Source organism: Bos taurus, chromosome 12 (genome assembly GCF_002263795.3).
Source record: "Bos taurus isolate L1 Dominette 01449 registration number 42190680 breed Hereford chromosome 12, ARS-UCD2.0, whole genome shotgun sequence".
NCBI lineage: Eukaryota > Metazoa > Chordata > Mammalia > Artiodactyla > Bovidae > Bos > Bos taurus.
In genome coordinates this window covers 21,543,529-21,551,772 of record NC_037339.1, presented here as the reverse complement: position 1 = coordinate 21,551,772, position 8,244 = coordinate 21,543,529, and the positions used below count along the sequence as shown (strand labels likewise).

Sequence of the window (8,244 nt, the reverse complement as noted above, 5' to 3'; positions counted from 1 at the left end):
GATGTACGAAAGAGCCCAGATCGGAGGATTAGCCATGGGAAGAGTGGGGTAAGGTACAGATCTGGCCAGTAGTTGGTGGTCCTGTATACAAGAAAGGAATGGGGCCAAAGGTAAGGGGTCCATACAGGAAGTAGCAGGAAGCCAGAGTGTTGTGGAACTCATGGAGGGGGCAGGACCCCAACATGCATGGGTCACCGTGACACATGTATTCTGGGGCGTGTCATTTCATGCTGTGATGCTTTAGTGAGGGGAGAAGACTTTACTAAAGAAACTGACTCTTTCCAGGGGCCCACATAGGCAATTATGAGAATAGCATCAGCCTGGCCTGGTGTACAGAACAGTGCTCAAGTCAACATAGTGGGAGAGAGTTGTGAGACTACAGTAGGATCATTAATAAAGATCTGCTGAAATATGGGATACATCTATCTTTTAAAGAGTTAAATATATTTTTTTAATCTTAATGTACAAAAACTGGTATAGACCTCACCCCCACCCCCATCCATTATTTGTACTCAGACATTTAGCTGTCCTTGGTCTACCAGGGTCTCCAGTGTCAGTTACTAATGTTCCATTTCCATGTTCTGGTCACTCTGAGTGAGTCACTAAGTTCAGCCTATATTCAAGCACTGCTAAGTCGCTTCAGTCGTGTCCGACTATGTGTGACCCCATAGACGGCAGCCCACTAGGCTCCCCCGTCCCTGGGATACTCCAGGCAAGAACACTGGAGTGGGTTGCCATTTCCTTCTCCAATGCATGAAAGTGAAAAGTCAAAGTGAAGTTGCTCAGTCGTGTCCGACTCTTAGCGACCCCATGGACTGCAGCCCACCAGGCTCCTCTGTCCATGGGATTTTCCAGGCAAGAGTACTGGAGTGGGGTGTCATTGACAGGAATTAAGCCCCACCTCCTGAAGAGGGTGGATAATCCAATACTAAGTCATTTGCTTTGTGGCTTGATTTGTTCTAACTTTGGCCATTAGGAATTATTTCAGGTTGACGCCTATGTCCCTTTGACATGCCCTCATCCTTTTTGTGTTTTGAGCAACTCCTTACTTTCTGGCACTACAAGAAGATGGTCATCTAGTACCTTCTCTGCCTCAGCCCCAGAATCAGCCATTTCTCTGAGGAGCGCTGGTTCCTTTCATGGGTTTAGAAACCAGGATCTGGGTTCTGGGTGTGATGTCACTGCTTATAGTCCCTCTAAGCAGACAGAGCTAGGAAATACATGTATATACATCCCTGTACGTGACAGTCTCTGGTGGTCTAGTGGTTAGGATTCGGAACTCTTATCGCCGAAGCCTGGGTTCATTTCCCTGTCTTGAGGCTTCCCTGGTGCCTCAGAAGGTAAACAATCCACCTGCAATGCAGGAGACCTAGGGTCAATCCCTGGGTTAGAAAGATCCACTGGAGAAGGGAATGGCAACCCACTCCAGTATTCTGGTCTGGAGAATCCCATGGACAGAGGAGCCTGGCGGGCTACAGTCCTTGAGGTCGCAAAGAGCTGGACACAGCAGCTAACACTTTTCATGCATATCCAGAGGTGATTTCTGTATCTCTCAATCTGTATTTTTTTTTTTTAAGCTCAATATGGGTTTGTTCTTACTGATGTCTTGGATTCTGATTCAATACCACTGGGGTCATTCTAATCTTTCCCTTCCCTTCCCCACTCCCCTTTCTGTATCTTCTCTTTGACAGTGAGAAACTTGGCTTGTACCATCCACCATCCACTTACTTAGTTGTTCAACTCCAGTATGCATATAAAGCAGTTTCCAAATTGTTAACCCTTACCCCTGGAAAGAACAATTTACCAACTAAAATACAAAGTTTATGTCTTGCTCCTATTGTCTTTAGCCTTACACTTTCTAGTCAAAACACCATTTCCCAGAATGACTTATGTTAGCTCTTGTTAGCTCTTTTTTTTTTAATCACTATCTTGAAGACTATCAGCCAGACTTGCCTGTGAGTTTCCAGGAGATTCCAGTGGAAGCTTGGGTCAACAGTGACCTGCTGCAGGGCCAAGGGGACTGAATACAATAGACCTGGGAGCTGCTGGCATGAGTCCTTTTGAAGGAGGTCACCATTAACCCTAACTGGGGGTAAGGAGGCCAAACTACAGGGAGGGAATACAGCCCCACCCATCAATAGAAAATTGGATTAAAGATTTACTGAGCAAGGCCCTGCCCATCAGACCAAGACCCAGATTGCCCCTCAGCCAGTCCCTCCCTTCAAGAAGCTTCCACAAGCCTCTTATCCAGGGGCAGACAGAATGAAAATCACAATCATAGAAAACTAACCAAACTAATTACATGGATCACAGCCTTGACTAACTCAGTGAAACTATGAGCCATGCCATGTGGAACACTCAAGACGGACAGGTCATGGTGGAGAGTTCTGAAAAAAACATGGTCCACTGGAGAAAGGAATGGCAAACCATTTCAGTATTCTTGGCTTGAGAACCCTATGAACAGTATGAAAAGGCAAAAAGATGTGACACTGAAAGATGAACTCCCCAGGTCATCCAGTGCCCAATATGGTACTGGAGAAGACTGGAGAAATAGCTCCAGAAAGAATGAAGAGCCTGAGCCAAAGCAAAAACCATGCCCACTTGTGGATATGACTGGTAATGGAAGTAAAGTCTGATGCTATAAAGAACAGTATTGCATAGGAACCTGGAATGTTAGGTCCATAAATCAAGGTAAATTCAGTTCAGTTCAGTTCAGTTGCTTAGTCGTGTCTGACTCTTTGCCACCCTATGGACTACAGCACGCCAGGCTTCTGTGTCCATAAACAACTCCCAGAGCTTGCTCAAAATCATGTCCATGATGATGCCATGATGCCATCCAACCATCTCATCCTCTGTCATCCCCTTCTCCTCCCACATTCAATCCTTCCCAGCATCAGGGTCTTTTCCATTGACTCAGTTCTTCTTATCAGGTGGCGAAAGTATTGGATTTTCAGTGTCAGCATCATCCTTTCCAATGAATATTCAGGACTGATTTCCTTTAGGATGGACTGGTTGGATCTTCTTGCAGTCCAAGGGACTCTCAAGAGTCTTCGTCAACACCACAGTTCAAAAGCATCAATTTTTCAGTGCTCAGCTTTCTTTATAGTCCAACTCTCACATCCATACATGACTACTGGAAAAACTATAGCCTTGGCTAGACGGACCTTTGTTGGCAAAGTAATGTCTCTGCTTTTTAATATGCTGTCTAGGTTGGTCATAACTTTCCTTCCAAGGAGTAAGTGTCTTTAAATTTCATGGCTGCAGTCACCATCTGCAATGATTTTGGAGCCCCCCAAAATAAAGTCTGTCACTGTTTCCACTGTTTCCCCATCTATTTGCCATGAAGTGATGGGACGACATGCCATGATCTTTGTTTTCTGAATATTGAGCTTTAAGTCAACTTTTTCACTCTCCTCTTTCACTTTCATCAAGAGGCTTTTTAGTTCCTCTTCACTTTCTGCCATAAGGGTGGTGTCATCTGCATATCTGAAGTTATTGATAATTCTTCCGGCAATCTTGATTCCAGCTTGTGCTTCATCCAGCCCAGCATTTTGCATGATGTACTCTGCATATGAGTTAAATAAGTAGGGTGACAATATACAGGCTTGACGTACTCCTTTCCTGATTTGGAACCAGTCTGTTGTTCCATGTCGAGTTCTAACTGTTGCTTCCTGACCTGCATACAGATTTCTCAGGAGGCAGGTCAGGTGGTCTGGTATTCCCATCTCTTTCAGAATTTCCCACAGTTTGCTGTGACTCACACAGTCAAAGGCTTTAGCATAGTCAATGAAGCATAAGTAGATGTTTTTCTGGAATTCTCTTGCTTTTTCAATGATCCAATGGATGTTGGCAATTTGATCTCTGGTTCCTCTGCTTTTCTAAATCCACCTTGAACATCTGGAAGTTCTCCGTTCACATACTATTGAAGCTTCACTTGGAGAATTTTGAGCATTACTTTGCTAGCGTGTGAGATGAGTGCAATTGTGCGGTACTTGGAGCATTCTTTGGCATTGCCTTTCTTTGGGATTGGAATGAAAACTGACCTTTTCCAGTCCTGTGGCCACTGCTGAGTTTTCCAAATCCCGCTCAATTCTAAAACTGGGGAAAATTCAATTGTAAAACTACCTTCCTTGCTCGGTTGTTGCAAAGTATAGAGATAATATATGCAAAGCATCTGGTACACCTTCAGCGAGCGGGAGCCGAATGCTTGCGGAGTGTTTGCAGAGGAGTCCGGACCTAAAGCAACCGAGCAAATTCCCCGGCCCCCAGCCCTCTTCCGGGTGGACCTTGTAGGCGCTCCCGCCCCGCGCCCCGCCCGTCCCGCGCGCAGCTCCGCCCCTGCAGCCCTCCCGGAGGCGCCTCGGCCCGGGGAGCCCTGCTCCACGCAGGACGCTTATCTCGCTCCGCGAAGCAGGTAAGCAACAGGCGGCGCCCTCAGTCTGGACCCGGAGCTGCCCCCCAGGGCTCCGGGAGCCCGGGGAAGGGTGGAGCCCCCGCCTGGGAAGGCGCGCTCTTTGGGGAAGCTGCCTCGGTCCCGAGCCGCGTCGGTCTCCATGGCAACGCGCGGCGCTCCGGGCTCCTGGCTCCTGGCTCCTCGGAGGTCTGCAGCCCTCCAGCCCGCCGCCACCCGGAGTGTTCCTAACGGAGCGAGATTTTCCCATCACCCCGAAACTTACGGGTTTCCACCCGCTGGTGCCTCCTGGGCGGGCGCCTCTCGGTCGCTCAGTTCCCACGCTGGTGGCTTTAAGTTCCCATTCCGCGTTCGCCTTCGTCAACACTGGGCCCTCAGGTGTCCCCAGCGTCCCCTGGCTGCGGAGCTGGCTGCCACTCTATATCCCTAATCGTCCCCTCTTCCTACACTGACACAGATTACTCAGAAACATAACCTGTCTGCTCACTCAGTTTTTGAAAATCAGCATGATGCCCTAACTGTAGTCGTGTGTGTGTGTGTGTGTGTGTGAGTCCCCACGGACTATAACTCTCCAGGCTCCTTGCCATTCCCTTCTCCAGGGGATCTTCCCAATCAGGGATCAACCCAGGTTTCTGGCATTGCGGGCAGAATCTTTGCCTTCTGAGACACAAAGAAAGTAGTGGCTGCTGCTGCTGCTGCTAAGTCGCTTCAGTCGTGTCGGACTCTGTGCGACCCCATAGACGGCAGCCCACCAGGCTCCATCGTCCCTGGGATTCTCCAGGCAAGAACACTGGAGTGGGTTGCCATTTCCTTCTCCAGTGCGTGAAAGTGAAAAGTGAAAGCAAAGTCGCTCAGTCGTGTCAGACTCTTCCGGACCCCATGGACCACAGCCTACCAGGCTCCTCCATCCATGGGATTCTCCAGGCAAGAGTACTGGAGTGGGTTGCCATTGCCTTCTCCTAAGTAGTGGCTACCATAGTCTAATGGGAAAAAGGAACAGTTCACCCAAAGCCCCCAAGGCTGGAGGCTGGCAGAGGGGTGCCAGACCAGGCAGCTTTCAGAGAGGTGGGAGGTGATCAGAGCCAAGTCCTGGGCCTCCAGGACCTGCCAAAGACAGTTCAGAAACAACCCTATGGGGCTCCCCTGTGGCTCAGTGGCCTGCCAACGCAGGAGAGGGATTGGTCCGTCTGAAACAGGAGAGAAAGGAGCAGGGCACAACTTTTGAAAGAATGACATAGCCCAAGGATACAACATAAACCATTTAGAATCGAATGGAACCAAGATGGCAGACAAGACTAGACCTTGATCCTCAATCAGCAAGTGAAATGATACACCCAGAGGTGCCATGACAGTTCCAAGGCACCGTCAAAAGACCAAGGAGTGGGTGATGTCCCCAGTCCTGGAAATCTCTGCCCCTTCCCCAAAATAGTTGGAATAATCCTCCCACTTATTAGCATATGAAATTACCCAACCTGTAAAAGCTAACCATGCCACACTTCACAGCCACATTGTCCTCTGTGATGGCCCACACTCTGTCTGTGGAGTGTGCTTCTCTCTGAATCTGAATAAATCCACTTCTTACCTATTACTTTGTCTCTCACTGAGTTCTTTCAGCGATAAGGCATCAAGAACCTGAGCTACATTAAGTCCTGAAACCAGGTACTGTGGGTTTTGGCTGGGTTTGAGTCCCAGCCACATGGGTTTGAGTCTTAATTGGAGGTAAACGATTTCACCTCCTTGGCCCTGGAGGATCCCACATGCTGGGGAGCAGTCAAAACCCATCAGTCAGAACCTCTGAGCCTGTGCTCTAGAGCCCCGGGACCTGCAAGTGCTGACGCTCAGATGCCCTGGAGCCTGTGCTCTGCAATGAGAGAGGCCACTGTAATGAGAGGCTTGTGCACTGCCCCTGTAGAGTGGCCACTGCTCTCTGCAACTAGGGAAAAGCCCACGCAGCACCAAAGACCCAGCACAGCCACAATAAATAAAATTTTTTAAAAAAGAAAAGAAACCGGAAGGGAATCACTGGCCCATCTTTTTGCCCACGGGCTATTGAGGGTGTGTCTGTGTTATAAGCACAGTGTTTCCCAAGAGATTAGTGGAGGAGAAGGGATCACCCCACTTACTACCCAGGGGGAATTCACCTTCCCCTCTCAAGAAGCCAGGATCCTGGGCTGAGGATGACAAACCGAAACCAAAGGAGCTTAAGTGCAAAAGGAATTTCAGGCCTTATATTAAAAACTGAAGATAACTGACCCAGCAGGCGTGGATGGGGCTTTTGGGTCCTCTTGCCATCCTGAATCTTATCAGATTAATCTAAATGCCATAGTGCCTGTCTTTATTATCAAGTCTATATTTCAGTCTGTCACTGCTTGGTACTACTACACTAGAAGAAGTAGTGAGGCAGCAGGGAGTCACCTGACAAGGACAGCCCAAACTTTTAGATCTCTGCTCCCAGGAGCAGTCTGGCCAATGGAGGAATGATTTTTCCAAAAAGATGAACAGTTCTTGGTAAATATCTGAGCAAAACAAGGTCCAATCAAGCCTCAATTGACACGTAGTTGCATTCCCTGAAAATCCAGTATTAATTAAAATTGCACTAAACGTATTTTGCATTTAGATGTAAAATAGTTTGGTAGTAGCCACAGACAATTATAAACCGATTTCCACGCACACGAATGTGTTCGGAGACGTTCTAAAGTGGTGAGGCTGCTGGATAATCCTTTACTATGCAGGGCCATCCCTTGCATTACAGAATCTTTGTATCTCAGACCTTGTGTGTGTGTGCTCAGTCGTGTCCGACTCTTTGCGACCCTGTGGACTGTATCCCGCTATCCTCCTCTGTCCCTGGAATTTTCCAGGCAAGATTACTGGAATGTGTTGCCATTTCCTACTCCAGGGGATCCTCCCGACCCAGGAATTGAACCCACATCTTCTGTGTCTCCTGCATTGGTAGGTGGATTCTTTATCACTGAGCCACCTGGGAAGTCCTATCTCAGACCTTGCTGTGCTTTGCTTAGCCATTCAGTTGGGTCTGACTCTTTGCGACCCCATGGACTGTAGCTCGCCAGGCTCCTCTGTCCATGGAATTCTCCAGGCCAGAATTCTGGAGTGGGTAGCCTTTCCCTTCTCCAGGGGCTCTTCCCAACCCAGGGATCAAACCCAGGTCTCCTGCATTGCAGGCGGGTTCTTTACTGTCTAAGCCACCAGGGAAGCCAATGGCTTCAAAATGAGGTAGTATCTGCCTCTCCCATCTCTGGGAACAGGAAAAACTCTGGAAGTTTCCAAAATGTCCCGTAGGGGACAGTGCTTCCCCTTTGAGAACTGCTGCTGCTGCTGCTAAGTCGCTTCAGTCGTGTCCGACTCTGTGCGACCCCATAGACGGCAGCCCACCAGGCTCCACCGTCCCTGGGATTCTCCAGGCAAGAACACTGGAGTGGGTTGCCATTTCCTTCTCCAATGCATGAAAGTGAAAAGTGAAATTGAAGTCGCTCAGTCATATCTGACCCCAAGGACTGCAGCCTACCAGGCTCCTCCGTCCATAGGATTTTTCAGACAAGAATACTGGAGTGGGGTGCCATTGCCCCTTTGAGAAAGGCAACTGTAAAACCACACAAGCAGAAGCTCTGTGCTTCCTAGAGGTGCCAAGATCAGGATATTATGTTTTCTTTCTCAGAATAAACTTGAAAAACAGGAATTGTTATTTCCATTTTAGAAATTAGGAAAGTGAGGTTTTATGAAGTTAAGTAACTTGCCCAAGATCACCACACTAGGTTGTATCAAAGGAGAGCTGTAGCCCAAGTCTGACCTCCGGGCCTGCTAAGAGGCTCCGTCGC

The 8,244-nt window shown here is 48.5% G+C and overlaps 1 pseudogene; it reads left to right on the top strand.

Annotated features, from left to right (window-relative positions):
• The first annotated feature begins 3,972 nt into the window (after positions 1-3,972).
• LOC112449028 (serine/threonine-protein kinase Nek5-like) overlaps positions 3,973-8,244 on the top strand; it is a 43,906-nt pseudogene continuing 39,634 nt past the window's right edge.